General features: G+C 35.6%; 1 long non-coding RNA gene across 1 annotated transcript in view; it reads right to left on the bottom strand.

Moving 5' to 3' along the window:
- Positions 1-7,216: 7,216 nt before the first annotated feature.
- The window catches only part of LOC149134045 (uncharacterized), a 28,901-nt gene continuing 20,610 nt past the window's right edge, over positions 7,217-15,507 (bottom strand). Inside the window, exon 3 of the long non-coding RNA XR_016243108.1 lies at positions 7,217-7,336. This is a non-coding gene — a long non-coding RNA (uncharacterized LOC149134045). The remainder of the gene's footprint in view (positions 7,337-15,507) is intronic.

Below are 15,507 nucleotides of genomic sequence, written 5' to 3'. Positions count from 1 at the left end.
TCAAACTATACTCAGGTAACCCTCTAAACCAGGGCATGTGACATCATCCGGTTCCATCCTCGCTTTGTCCTTAATGTTCCTACCAGAATACCCAAGCTCTTCTTTGCTCTACTTGAGAAACATTTTCCTAAATCCAGTTCTCATAGAAAAATCTTCAACCCCCAATCAAATAAATTTTCCCACTCCACCACAACTAACATTGCTCGTATAATCCAATGTCTGAATAAGAAGCTTGGGAACCAGCAATAAGTTAACTTTAATCACAGTAACACAACTCACTCTAACCTCCAGCCACCCCATCCACCCATAACCCTAGGACATACTTAAACCTCCTTACTAATACTGACCCTCACATCACCTACCCTAATTCTATTACTCATCCTAATACCCTTAACCTACCTTATGACCCCGCTATACCCACCACTTAAATAAGGAATAATGGGAATAATATCATTAGACATGAGAACTGTTATAAGCAACATCCCCCAGAAGACTCCCTCACCACCCTAAAAATACGAATCCTAATAGCTGCAGTGGATAATAAATATTACACTAGGTTAACTCGAGATAACCATAACCCTGTAAATTCATCTTTAGTGCCTTCTAGAATCCTATGCAGCTCTATATGCCTTACCTCCTGTCCTTTAGATAATAGATGCCTCACAAAAAATATTGTATACAAATGCATGGTATCAGCTGAGTATTCCAATTATTTGTACATCAGCTTGTGCAGCACCATCTTCAAAGTCAGAGTGAGTAACCTCTATTATAACTTCTAATCGCAAGCAAGAACTAACAGTACTTCTTTATCTCAGCTAATTCATAACCTAAAACAAGACTCAATTCTATATAACTTAAAATGGTCCATAGTTACCCATGCCAAACCATATAGCAGTTATAGCAACAAATGTGATCTATACATCACCGAAGTCTTTTCTATTATGCAATCCACCAATTGTCTGAATGAATGAAACCATCTAATTTTTAATTGTAGACATCGATTATGTACAAATAATAGCGCCACCCCCCACCCGCTGTAATTCTCTAACTTCTATGTTCTATGTATTTATAACAGACTACTTTCTAACTACCTTTATATTTTTATATTTTATATTTTTTCTTAACTGCTTGAACTCCCTATATCTTCCTTCTGTACATGAGCATATGCAGATGTCTACGCAAGCATGTACACCTATAAGATACTACAGGTGCACAAAGAAAATATGTGCATGTGTGCTAATATGTGCTTGTATAGCTTTACTGTTAAGTGATAAATTACCAATTTACCTTGAACTTCTATGTTCCCCTATTGACCAGAAATATTACCTCCCACCTCCCTCTCTTTCGCCCTCTCTTCTAACAAATTTCAACTTACTACCACTCCTAAATTTTCTCTTTCCCTTCTCCTCCTGGCATTCTTATCTCCAAGATTCCTCCCTTTTATTTTCTTTGATTCTGTTCAAATGTCTATATACTGGTGTAACTATATAATTATTTATTTGTTTACAGCTGACATAGTAAATGATCCCAGCCTATATTCACAAAGACCTTCCTCTAGCCAGCCTCAATATTACCAAAAGTTTTCCCCCTTCTCGTCCCCTTCTCCTTTTCTTTATTCTTATTCTTTGTCTTAACAACTTTAGGCATTAGCCCACTCCCATATTGTATTTCTTCACACATATGCTTTTCATTGTTGCTCTTTCACTCTGAGCTTTTCCCTAATATTTGATCAAATCTCCTGTGAGTTAACTTGGGATCCCTTGACAACAATGTAACCACACACACACACGCACGCACACGCGTGCACACACACACACACACACAAATACATGAAATGCACATCACGCCACACAACGCACGCACTAGATTACCTGTACACATACACATACATGCTCCCATACACACATACAGATCCATGTGTTTGCACTCACACACACACACACACACACACACACATGATAACCCCACACATGTATACACTTCCATATGCACACACACATCACACCAGTACATGAAATGTACATCACTCCACAAAATGTATGCACATAGTTACTTATACACATACACAAACATGATAGGCCTACATAAGTTTAAGCTTGCCCACATATACATACTCATGCACTCACCCCCATTCACACATGCACATTTACACACACCATTCTCACATACATGCATGCACTTGTGCACCCTTGTTTGGTCAGTCACCGTTATTATCTCCCTTCCACTCAGCCTCTTTCTTCCAGCCATTTCATCATGGTGAGCATTTAATCCCTACACTCTTTATCTCTCTCTAATTTTTTCCTTCTCAATCCTTTCTGTTGAAGAGCATAGGCTGAAAACATCATAGACTTTTCCATTCTTCCCAATCTTGAAACTAATACACCTACTTGTTGTTCTTTCATCTGTCTTTGTCTTTTGTATATATATATATATATATATATATATATATATATATATATAAAACAAATAATAAATGAGTATATGCATATATACGTATAGGTATGTGCATACCTACGTCTACCTGTATATATAGGTGCATATCTGGGTACAGGACATTGCAAACAAAACGTAGACAAAAAAATAATAATAACCAGAGTACAGAACACACACGAGCCACATAGAGAACATTTTACTTCATCAGCTACACCCATTCTAACACAGGTGTTTCGAAGAGTAGGGCAGGATGCATCGTTGAAATGGCTCTTCCCACAGACCACAAATTAAATTTGTATACGCAAATTAAACTTGTATCATGGAGGAATGTACTGGCGGACAGAAAACAAGACAGGAAAACAAACGGAAAAGGCTATACGGCCAGACGTGAAAAATTATGTGTATATTGAACGCTGTGAAGCAACGAACTGGAAGCGGGACGAAGTAACTTCGCGTGTTTGCTCGGCGATAGCCAAGGAAGAAAAGAATTAGTAAGTGGACACATGTGACCAGCAAAGGGTAAGGAAGAGAGAGAGTGGTAGAGGGAGAAACAAGGGGAGGAAGTAGAAAATAGGTGATATATATATATATATATATATATATATATATGTGTACATACATACATACATATATATATATATATATATATATATATATATATATATATATATAAGACCCGGCAAGCCAAGTAAGATCGTTGCCAGTGCCCCTGGACTGGTTCTTGTGCGGGTGGCACATGAGATGCACCATTTTGAGCGTGGCCGTTGCCAGTACCGCCTGACTGGCTCCTGTAGGATTTTCGAGCGAGATCGTTGCCAGTGCCCCTGGACTGGCTTGTGCGGGTGGCACATAAAAGACACCATTTCGAGCGTGGCCGTTTTCGTGCGGGTGACACGTAAAAGCACCCACTACACTCTCTGAGTGGTTGGCGTTAGGAAGGGCATCCAGCTGTAGAAACTCTGCCAAATCAGACTGGAGCCTGGTGTTGCCATCCGGTTTCACCAGTCCTCAGTCAAATCGTCCAACCCATGCTAGCATGGAAAGCGGACGTTAAACGATGATGATGATGATGTACATACATACATACATACATACATACATACATATATATATATATATATATATATATATATATATATATATATTGATAGGAAGGACAACAAAAGAAAGAAAGAGACCTCGATATCATGTAAATAGAGGAATTTATCTATAAAAATAAGTGACACTTATTCGGTAGCCATGATAAAATTCCGAGTTTTGGATACCGGGGTGGGAGCCCACGTCAACATCTCTTCAGTTATCCAGCCATTGAAAATTCCTTCCTGTGAAGAAATTTTCAATGGCCGGATAACTGTGAAGGAATTTTCAATGGCTGGATAACTGAAGAGATGTTGATGTGGGCTCCCACCCCGGCATCCAAAACTCAGAGTTTTATCATGGCTACTGAATAAGTGTCACATATTTTTACAGATATATATATATATATATATATATATATATATATATATACAGAGTGTTTTGGGTAAACTGACAGTTTGTATAACGGAAAAGAAAACACAATATCCCATCCCAAAATAAAAGTATTTTAAAAAATCAAAAAGTATGACCTAGATTATGGTTGGGAGATAACAGTTTACTCAAAGTAGCTCCCTCACCTTCCACTTCAGAACTTGCTACATGCATTCTTCACTGTGTCCCTGGGAAGATCCTCAAACACTTCATTAATCTTGGCCATCAGCTCAGCCTTGCTGTTGCAGGCAAAACAATCGGTATCTTTCTCAACCGTACTTCAAACATGGTGATCCAGGGGTTACAATCAAAGGAATTAGGAGGCCAGAAATTGGGGCTGGAAAAGTCATGGAAATTCTCCAAAAACTACTTCTAACTCTTTCTGGAGGTCTAGCAAGGAGCAGAATCCTGTTGCCATACATATGGCCTTCGAGCAGTAAGCCTCTCCAAGCAAGGTTTGTCCAGTCTCCAGCAGCTTCACACAGCTGTCTGAAGTGAGCCTAAGGCCCTGTTGTTGTGTGGATGCAGTCAGAATGCATGCTGTGTCCTTTTCTGCGAGCCCTAGCTTCATAGTCTCCATTGTAGCCTTTACAGTGTTCACAAAGCATTGAGCAGCAGTCATGATAACAGCATTTTGATACACAATGCGAATCATCATGATACAGTAAACTCTTTTCCAACATTTGGATGGTTTCCAGCCCTCCATGTCAGCTAACTTTTTCCCAACTACAACTTTAATCTTTATGCTCTCTAACACCATTGACTATTCACCAATACATCAAGTTCCTGAAAAAAGAAGACATAAAACATTAGTCAAATTTAGCCTGGACAATATGTATGTATGAAAGTATGTATGTGTGTGTGTGTGTGTGTGTGTGTGTGTGTGTGTGTGTGTGTGTGTGTGTGTGTGTGTGTGTGTGATTATTTAGTTTTATTTCAAGATTTATTACCAATAGAGAAAGAGCCAGTTTCTAACCTAGATCCAAGATTCCTTCATTGGACTTTCAATATCAACAACAGGGTATTTTTGTATGTATGTATATATGCAGATTTGCATGTTTCGCTTTATGTATGTTTTCTCATGCATATACTTGCATATCTAGACATGCTCATATACACTTAAATGATAAACTTCTGGTAAGTTTTACAGATTTTTACAGTTCCAATGATGGATTGGATCAGTAGTCTTTGAATCAACTTTCTCCTTTTTGGTTTCGAGAAGTCTAATTTCTCAAGATTGGTATTTAGGCAGTGTGTTACATATCCCAGCGCCCCAATAATTACTGGTATAAACCTGAACTTGTTATCTGGATAGAGTAACTTCATATTTCTCAATAGTTCAGGGTAGGTATTCTCTTTTTCACTGATCTTCAGCTTTATGTTAACATCCGCTGGGCAGCTGATTTCCACAACTGTACACAGTTTCTCTTCTTTATCCCAAATCATTATATCAGGTTTATTGTGTTTACATTTTATTGAAGTCTTCATTGGGACATTCCATCAGTACTTCCTTTTATTATGAGTGGCTATGGCTTTCACCATACTGTGGGTTCTTATTTCTTTGTCTTCAGGGTTATCTTTTTGATCCTAGCTACAACATTATGTCTCATTGGTAGATAATACCGTGATGATATTTTTGGACAACTGCTTATGATGTGGATGATATCCTCAGTGTTAATTCCACAAAGTCTACATCAGTTGTAATATTTTACTGCTTTCCCTGCATCTCTGTTTTGTGCATCATTTGGTTGATATTTCCTGTTCCTGGATTGCAAATGCATACCGTTCAAAGTGGGAATTAGTAATTCAGTTGTTGGTCCATGATAGACTGTTTTGGTGATCAATGTTACTATCATCTCTGAGCTTTCTACTAACATATCCATGCATGGTCATCTGCTCATATATGCTCATCCTTTCATCTGATGATATGTTGTGGTGGAGTCATGTGACTTCTTTGGGCATGTATTTAAGGTTATCAGACAAGGAATGCAGCCCAAGGAACTGCCTTCTAAGTTTTATTATGTTACCAACCTCATGTATGCAAACTTGGTCAAGGGATTCACTTTGACACTTGGTGGTTAAAAGATGTTGCCAAAGGGATATAATATGATATTCAAAGGCATATTGGATCCATGTCAAGCCTCTGCCCCCTTAAATATGTATGTATGTATGTATGTATGGATGGATGGATGGATGGATGGATGGATGGATGGATGGATGGATGGATAGAGGGATGCATGCATGCATAAATACTATAGTATTACTTCTCATATCAATATTATGATAAAGAAAAGTTGCTTGTATAATTAATATTGAGTATGAAGCTTTTAATAAAAGAAAGCCTTTATTAAAGTCTACACAGTCTTGAAAATTCTTTTAAGTTCCAATTCTAATATATCCATCCCTCTTCTCTGTCACTATTCTTGGGTGGGTTATTGGGATAGTGTCCTCCCCATAGGTTCATTTCAGAAGCAACAATCATTAGCTTTCCTGATGTATTCTCAAGCATGACCAACTGAGACTTTAGATATTATTCAACCATCTCATTCTTCATCTACTCCTAGGTCTCCTGCTGGTTGGCTCAGCTAGAGGAATCAGTCTCACAATTCTTTCCTATAATATTGTATACATGGTATTAATGGACAACTTCTGATTGCTCTGAAGTCCCTGTACAAATTCCCAGATGTTTGTGTTCAGGTAAATGGCACTAAGTCAAAACCCCTCAGTGTGGGCATTGGACTTCAGCAGAAGCATGTGTTGTCATCTTTCTTTTTCATAATTTCTTTGAAATGAATTGAAATGTGCAGCTTTTATGGAAGTAGTATCACAATCCATGGAGGAAGGATCAGTTGGCTGATAATTGTAGACAACATGGTGTTACTTGGCTCATCAGAAGGTGATCTCCAGCATGCATTGAATGTAAAGCAGGGATAAGAATTTTAATATATTTTTTTATCAAAGTGTGGCTTTCAAACAACATTTATTATTGAAGATTTCAATGATATGATTCAGTCTCAAAACTAATTTTTATCTATGGTGATATAGTTATGTTACACTGTGAGAGAGCATTTTTTAATGTCTTTGTTTATACTTCTTCAGAAAATATAAAGGTTGCCTAAATATTTGCAACACTACTATCTCAGTAAAAACATTTTTTCCAAATTATAAGTTTAATCCAATATCAGCCAAATCGATTCCAATATCCTTTCATATTTGTTGGGTGTTATTGAAGAAATAGAAAACTGAATAAGAAAAACGGTTTTAATTTACTTACATCAATTTAAGGCAGCAATCTCGTAGAATTGTTAGCTTGCCAGGCAAAATACTTAGTGGCATTTTGTCCATCTTCAGGTTCTGAGTTCAAATTCTGCTGAGGTTGACTTTGCCTTTCATCCTTTCAGGATCGATAAAATAAGTATCAGTTGAGTACTGGTGTTGATGTAATCTACTTAGCCCCTCCCTCAAAAATGCTGGTCTTGTATCAAAATTTGAAATCAATTTGCTTACTTCAATTGTACCAAATATAAACATGTCTCATTTTCTTTCAACTAAAGTATTTGATTGAAGTGCATATTGTTGTAAAAAAATTAACCATTATAGGAGACTATACATAAGGACTCTAATATGAAATCTGTTATATATCTCTGACAATTAATTCATTGCTGAGATTTCCAAAGTTCATTTTATTGTAGTTCATATGATGAACAGGGAATAAAAAAATTAATTTTCTATCTCTGTACATCTGTAATTGTTTACACTAAAATGTGGATGTTAACACTAAAATGTACAAATATGTGTATTGGTTTCAAATTTTGACACAAGGCCAGTAATTTCAGTTTCTGTCAACCAAATTCACTCACAAGGCTTTGGTTGGCCTGAAGCTATAGTAGAAGACACTTACCCAAGGTACCACACAGTGGGTCTGAACCCAAACTATGTGGTTGGGAAGCAAATTTCGGCAAGACTCCCCCCCCCCCCATCCCCAACTACCCTTTAAAAAAAATTTTTTTTTCCACACAAACCCCACTTTTCAGCTACGGGGAATACGAATCTGCAAAAAAATTGGCAAAAATCGACATTTCTAAATTTAGGGTTAGGGTTAGGGTTTTAGGGTTAGTGTTGGGGAAAAAAGTCAAAATTAAAGATGTTGGGGGGAAAAATTTCACAATGCTAATTTTTGACAATTTTCCAGAACTTCCATATCTGAAAACAGGGATTTTTGGCAAAAAAAATTTTTTAAATAAACAAATTTGGGAGAAAATGGAAGGGGGGGGGGACCGGAAGTCTTTCCCAAATTTCTTACCACACAGCCATAATGGAGAGGAATTTTGGATAATTCATTCACTTCAATTTGTTTCCTCATAACTTTCAGAAAACTGGACATTTATTAATAAAATTTTCTACAAATACATTTAAGATGGTGTAGATTATGATTTTATTGGAATTCAATGTGAAAATAAAATTTGGGTGGGAATCAGATAATTCACACACCTTAACTTTGCTTTCTTATGTGTTGATGAGGTATATGAATTATCACATTCCCACCATTTTTTTTTCATCAAATTCTAATACAATTGTAATCTACACCATTTGAAATATACTTGTTGAAAATTTCATTTAAAAAATATGCCTTTCTCAGAAAGTTATGAAGAAATAAAGTTGGTGGAGCACACACCTGAAGTTATGCAAATTTTCTGTATGATTTTGTTTTTTTCCATTACATACTAGATGTGTAATCCACTGTGCTGTCATGTAATGGCAAAAAATCAGTGCCACTTGGGATAATGTTAGTCAAAGTCACTGTTAAGTAGAAATACCTCTCTACCAAAAGGATGATCATTCTGCATAATTTCTTTTAGAAGATGGCTTACTTGATAATACAGCACCTTACTTGATAATACATAAACTTCATCCATGATAACAAAAGCTGCATCCTGAATATAATCGAACTCATGGTATGGTATTTTCATTGATGAAGTTGCTATTCCTAGTACTGGAACCAAAAATTTAAAGCCAATGTACACAGTTCCTCCTCCTTTAGCCAAATCAACAGATGTTCCACTAGTTGCAAATGTAAGAACTGTCTGACCCTTTCTACATATGAAGCTCATCAGTGTGTTGTAAAGATAAATTTTTATCCAGATCCACTTGTTCCTTCTAAAAGAAAAAAATTGTTTTGTTATCAATTCTATGAACTATTTTCTCAAAAACAGTTTTGGGTCTGGAATTAATCATCATTGTCATTGGCACTGACAGCATAAGCAGGGTCAGCAGCGTTGGTGGTAGTGGCAGTGTTAGTGGCATTAGCAGTGTTGCTACTGCTGCTGCTGCATCATCATCATGATCATCATTATTATTTTACATCCACTTTCCATAAGGGCATGGGTTTTGATGTGTCATCACACTGAGTCAATATTTATACAGAGTTACTATCCTCATAGACAGATTAGATGACTGTGTCTCACTTGTTGTTTGGGCTAACAGAATAAATTCTTAATATTTTGTTCGTACCTGTTTTTTCAATTTTCTTATAACATGTCCCTTTGTTGAAAACATAATGGCAGGTATTTCAGTATAAAGAAGTTGTCTGGTATGTTCATTCAATTTAAACCATGCTCTGACCAGGGTTTGTCATGCTTGGGTTCTGTCTATGGCATCTTGTGCATTACCCTTGTTAAAGTACACTAACTGTTGAGGATCTAGATCAGTGGTTCTTAACCTGGGTAGTAATGTCAATGAAGGTATAATGAGCTCATAAGCAGTAACGTTAAGGGAGTGCTATTGGGTGGGAGTGCACTGAATATTTAGCAAGGTTGTAATTTTTCTTAAAAATAAAATATTCTAAATTAAACACAATTCTCATATTTAAAAAATATTTTTAAAAAGTCTTAGTCAGTATCAAAGTATGGTTGACATTCTATTAACAGTGAGTAGAAAACATGACTGATGATGCACCAAAGTTTAATATAATTTCATTACATAAAGTCCTCTCTTTAGTAAATTCCACACAAACATAAAAGAAATGGCACACAATGAATAAGAAAATATGGATAAAACATCTGGGCAAACTTAGCTTTTGTTTGATTAAAATAATCTATTTGCCATTTTCAAGTTATTCACTATCAAATCTAACCTATCAGGTGTCTGTTGTTCAAGAAGGAACTTACACTACATTTCAGTTCGTTTTTGGATTAGAAGCCAAACTAATGAATAAATCCGGTTTTCTATATTTTCCTACTATCATCATGGACCATTCTCTTACATTTGGAAAGTTGAAGGTAGTATTACCATTCAAACTGTACAGCAGCATTGTTGGCTAGATTGGCTAAATGGCTTCAAGCTTTGATTGTTGTGAATGTATATAGTTCAAGTTATTTGCTACAACTTTAAGTAAGAATCCACAGCCAACTGCTTGGAAAGCTTTTCATCATGCAAAATTGAATTGAAATGTCTGATTGCTGTCTATGCTGCCTTATATTACATGGTAATTTTGAAATATTGAATGCGTTCATTTCCTTTGTTTTCTGTATATTTGGCTACCATCCAGGTTCTCCAAACAGGCATAATAAGGTATATGTCATTGGGCCTAAGTTTGGTCTAAATATATTTGAATTAATATCAAAACTATTATCATCATGGGGAAACAAAAATCTTTCAAATGATGGTACTCCATATTTATTCATAAATATGATGGTTATCTCTTCAACTGTTGATAAGTTGTATGACCTTCTTTCTGAATTCATATCTCTCCTAAATACTATATCCATGATAGGTAAATGCTTATTTTTTCCATAGCTTTCTCTTCTTCCTTCTACTTCACTTCCTGTAATGTTTCATATGCTTTTCTTATACATTATTTTATCCTATGAAATCGTCAAGATTTTGAGAAATTTGATTCAAACAACAATGATTGTATCTATTATTGATTTTTGAGCCCAACTGCATAGGGTTATGCAAACTTTTGGTGCTCATTATCATTTGGGTGTTAGAGGATTAATTTGATCATGCCCTGTGAAACAATAGGGGCCATGACTAGTTGGGTCAGTAATCTGTGCACTCATAGATGCAAATGAGAGAGATGAAATAAATAATCTAATGTTGTCTTTGAAGTTTTGATGATGTATATATTTTTACTTGCTTATTAACTCCTGGGGACATTCAGAGAAATCCCACCAATTTTAAAACAAAATGTTATCCTCAGGCAACAGTTGTTAAGCTTCATATCAGTGAGATGTTTTCTAATAAAAAGTTTAATGAATCATAAAATTGGCACATAATTTCCATTTCTCCACACACAACCATGTTGCTGAAGATCACTTTTAGGAAATGTATTATGATTAACTACGGGCAACAAACCTCTGTGTCTCAGTCTCTTTTCTATTTTCTTTCTCCTCTTTTGTCGTTTAGGAAGACATGAATGCAGATACTTGTATCTTTTGTTCCTCTACATTGAAATTGTTCTTGTGATAAATATTTCAGTGATGTGCACAACTAGCAATATCATTTATTATGCTGTAATTATGAAGTCAAATTTTAGTTTTGTTATTTGTTGAGTTGCTCATTGTAAGAGATATGGCTCTTTTTCTTAGCTGTCTCATATTTTGTCAGTGTATTAGAGTAGTTTAATTAGTTTCAGTATCTCTCCTTTATGCAAATATCTCTCTTACTATTCCTCTCTTTTCTTTTAGTTGCTGCAGTTTTTATTTTGTCACTTTTATTTTTTTTGGTGATAATTGTTTTTCTGAAAATATTTCTTTATCTGTTTTTCTCCCCCTTTTTTTTTCTCTTCTATAATCCATTCTCTTTCTGTTGTCCAGTTTTGCAGCACTTCTTGTAATGCATTAAGTCTTTAATATATTTTCTGAATACTTGGTTCTTCACCTGGTCTTACATTTTTATTAATTTCTTGCTGCAAAGACCATTTCCTGTATTGAATAATTGCAGTTCTTGCAGCTGCTGCTGCTTCATTTGAATTTTGTTCTTCTCTTTGCTTTCTTTTCCTTTCCCCATGCTAGTCCTAAGTGCTTTTCTTGCTGAGTTTCCTTCATTTTGATGTTTCGGGAAACAATATTTGGAACACTGTACAGATACAATGTACCAACATTTGTTTCATTCGATATATGTTCAAATGTTGTGAACATGATGCATTTGTGCAGGTCAAGGTACATAAGGTGTGTAATAAGAAGTTTGATTCCCAACCACATGGTTTTGGGTTCAGTCCCACTGCTTGGTACCTTGGACAAGTATCTTCTGCTACAGCTCAGGGCTGATCAAAGCCTTGTGAGTGGATTTGGTAGACATCAACTCAGAGTAACCTATCGTTTGTGTGTGTGTATAATAAGTAAAGTTAATCGCCACATCAAAGTGACTGTTTCATGTTATTATTTGTTTAACCCCAGGCAGATCTTCCGCCAGTTAGTTATCAGCGTGGCGCTGCACCCTGTATATACAATATATATTGCTAGCAGGGGGGAGCAAACCCCTACCATCTTCAAGCAGACAACAGGATCATGAGACTGACTCAGTTTTTAGCTGGTTAGCTCATCTGCAGTTGCAAGTACCTGGTCACCAAAGTGATAGCTAGGGTCTGCTCAAGGCAGCAATATGTTGTAATCAAAATGACCATCGGTCACTGATTTGCAATAAGCAAAATAGCAAGTTGTAAAATTTCAGGAAGAAATCAGAGTAGTAACTATACTAACAAGTAAAGTTAATTGCCACATCAGACTGGCTGTTCCATGTTATTACTAGTTTAACCCCAGGCAGATCCTCCACCAGTTAGCTATCAGTGTGGCACTGCACTTAATATATACAATATATATTGCTAGCAGGGGGAGCAAACTCCTCCCATCCTCTAGCAGACTATAGGATTGCAAGACTGACTCAGTTTCAGGATGGTTGACTCATCTTCAGTCATGAGTACCTGGTCACCAGAGCAATAGCCAGGGTCTGCTCCAGCCAGCAATATATTGTAAACAAAGCGATCATCAGTCACTGATTTGCAACAAGCAAAACAGCTAGTTGTAAAATCTCAAGAAGAGATTAAATTTACTTGTTAGTGTAGTTACTACTCTGATCTCTTCTTGAGATTTTATCAGCTGACAGAAGATTTGCCTGGGATTAAACTAGTAGCAACCACTTTGATGTGGTGATTAACTTTAGTTGTTAGTATAGTTACTACTCTGATCTCTTCTTGAAATCTTACATCTAGCTATTTTGCTTATACATATATTGGGCATAAGTCTGTTAATCTGTTAATCATTAATTAACGAAGTTAACATTTTTGTTAATGATTAAACTTTTAAGTCAACTTTGAAAATCATTATCGGACTAATTAACTTTTGTTACATTTAGCGTCTGTTAACTCAAGTTCGTTAACCCGAAAATTTCATAAAAACCGGTAAACGTTTAAAAGTTTCTGTTGTTTTCAGATTGTCTTAGCATAATTAATATTGTACGTGTCATTTTTTCAACCCTGATATAATGCCGCTTATTATTATAACTTGTAGGACCTCATTTAGTCCTGCCTGGATCTGAAACCAAATCCACCTGTTTGTTGCTTGCAAAGACATCGGGAAATTTCTTTCTTCTGTCAAGAGGGAACAGTGATTGATGTGTTTCCACTTCATCTGTGACCTCGCTGTGTCATGAAGAGATTTTTTAATTATTATTTTTTTACGGCCACTTTATCAATAAACGTTTTATAGTTTAATACTAATATTGTGTTTCATTTGAGTTTTTTTTTTACCCTTCTCTGGCTCTAAAAGCCTTCAAAAATCTAAAAAAAGGGCAAAAACTATGAAATCAGCCTATTTTAGACCCTTTAAAATTTAAAGTTATAAAATAAGCATTTTTTAACTCTAAAGCAAAAAACAAAAACAAAGAAAGAAACCATAGTTTTGGAGTTCTAAAGCCCTCAAAAAGGCTAAAAAAGATGATTTTATAGTTTTGGTACTTTTTAACCCTTTAAACTGACCAAAGCCCGTTGTATCCAATTCCTCTATGAAATCTTTTAAAAAAATAAACAAATCCTGTTAGTGAATTCTTGTAGCTTTGAGATAATGTGAGGGCTTTTCTTCCAGAAAGCACAGAACTGGGAGAAAAGCAAAATTAACTGAGGTGGATGTCAACAGAGAAAATATTGACTTCCATAAAGTGGAAAAAATAAATAGAAAGAAGTAAGTTGGCAAATATTTCAGTGTGAATGCAAATAGCACGGTATGCTAAAAATGGCAGCACGGTATGCTAAAAATAGCAGCCAAATCTTTCCTTTTCTTGAAAAGGAGCCGTTTACGCATGATTTCGATGTCACATTCATTGAAAGCATGCAAAATAACCTGGAAAAAGAAAGACCCATGAAACAAAACTCTCTCGGTGGGAAACTTCGAGGTTCCCACCACCCCTCCCATCTTTCTTTTCCAGAAAAAAGTGGCTTGTGGTGGGTTTGGAGGTCAGATATGCTGAATGCACCTGAAAAAACTGAGGAAAAATTATTCCACACCAAGGTACGAAATATTTACCAAAAGAATAAAATCTTGTACTGATTATACTTGTATTTTAATTAATTCAAATTAATGTACCTCATCTTGAAAAGTGGCAAAATTTTTTGGTTGCTATCTGGGATAATTTTAGTAGCAAATTAAACAGGTAAGATGCATTAAGAATTTCAATTTTAGTATTTATTTATAATGTAATTTCTTTTACACCTTAATGAAATTTACCTGCCCATAAAAGTCAAATTTATTCAGCAAGATCAGCTAAAATTACATAGCTATAAACCAGTGGTATATAAAGCACTCACTGACAAAATTTCAAATCTGTATGTAAAAAATTTACAAAGTTACAAGCAAATATTGTGGATACCCTTCTTGAACCTGAATAATTCAAAATAGCATGAACAAATAGGCGTTACATTTCACAGATTAATATGAACACTAAAGATGTTTTAAGGTGTTTTTTCTTTGCACATACACATAACATGGCCTCACTTGGTTGGGACTATATATGTGTTACTTTGACATCATCATTCCACAAAATTTGTTTATGGGGAGAAAAATATTGAAAAATACCAAAAGATGTGTGAGTGAGAAAGAAATGAGGAGGGAGGTTTTAGGACGTGCTAGAAACAACAACCAGATCTCCCTTAAATCACACATTTTCTTCTGAATTTATTAACAAATTTTTTGAAATCGAAAATGTTTCTCTCACGGTGTTTCTCTCATAATGAAAAAGAAAATGGCCAAAATTGTTTTGGACTGGGGTGGTGAGGGGTGGCAGGAATGAAAAAATTTTCAAAATTTTTTTCTTTTTTTCATGAAAAGATGCCTCCTACCATTCTGAAGACTTTGGTGAAAAACATTGGAAAAAATTCCTGTCAAAACAGAGAAATTCCAACTTGTGTGGGCCATCTGATCTGAAAATCTGTTTTCTAGAAACTACCCCGCCTTCCAGAAATTTTGCCTACAAATTTCACTGCATTCATAATCTACACCGCTTGAAGGATATTTGTGTAAATTTTCATTAAAAATTCCTATTTTCCAGAAAGTTATGAGAGGGAAAATGTCG

The sequence above is a fragment of the Octopus bimaculoides genome, chromosome 9 (genome assembly GCF_046866305.1).
Source record: "Octopus bimaculoides isolate indiv1 chromosome 9, ASM4686630v1, whole genome shotgun sequence".
NCBI classification, from domain to species: domain Eukaryota; kingdom Metazoa; phylum Mollusca; class Cephalopoda; order Octopoda; family Octopodidae; genus Octopus; species Octopus bimaculoides.
The sequence above is the reverse complement of the archived record's forward strand: the minus strand, read 5'-3'. Positions and strand labels throughout refer to the sequence as shown.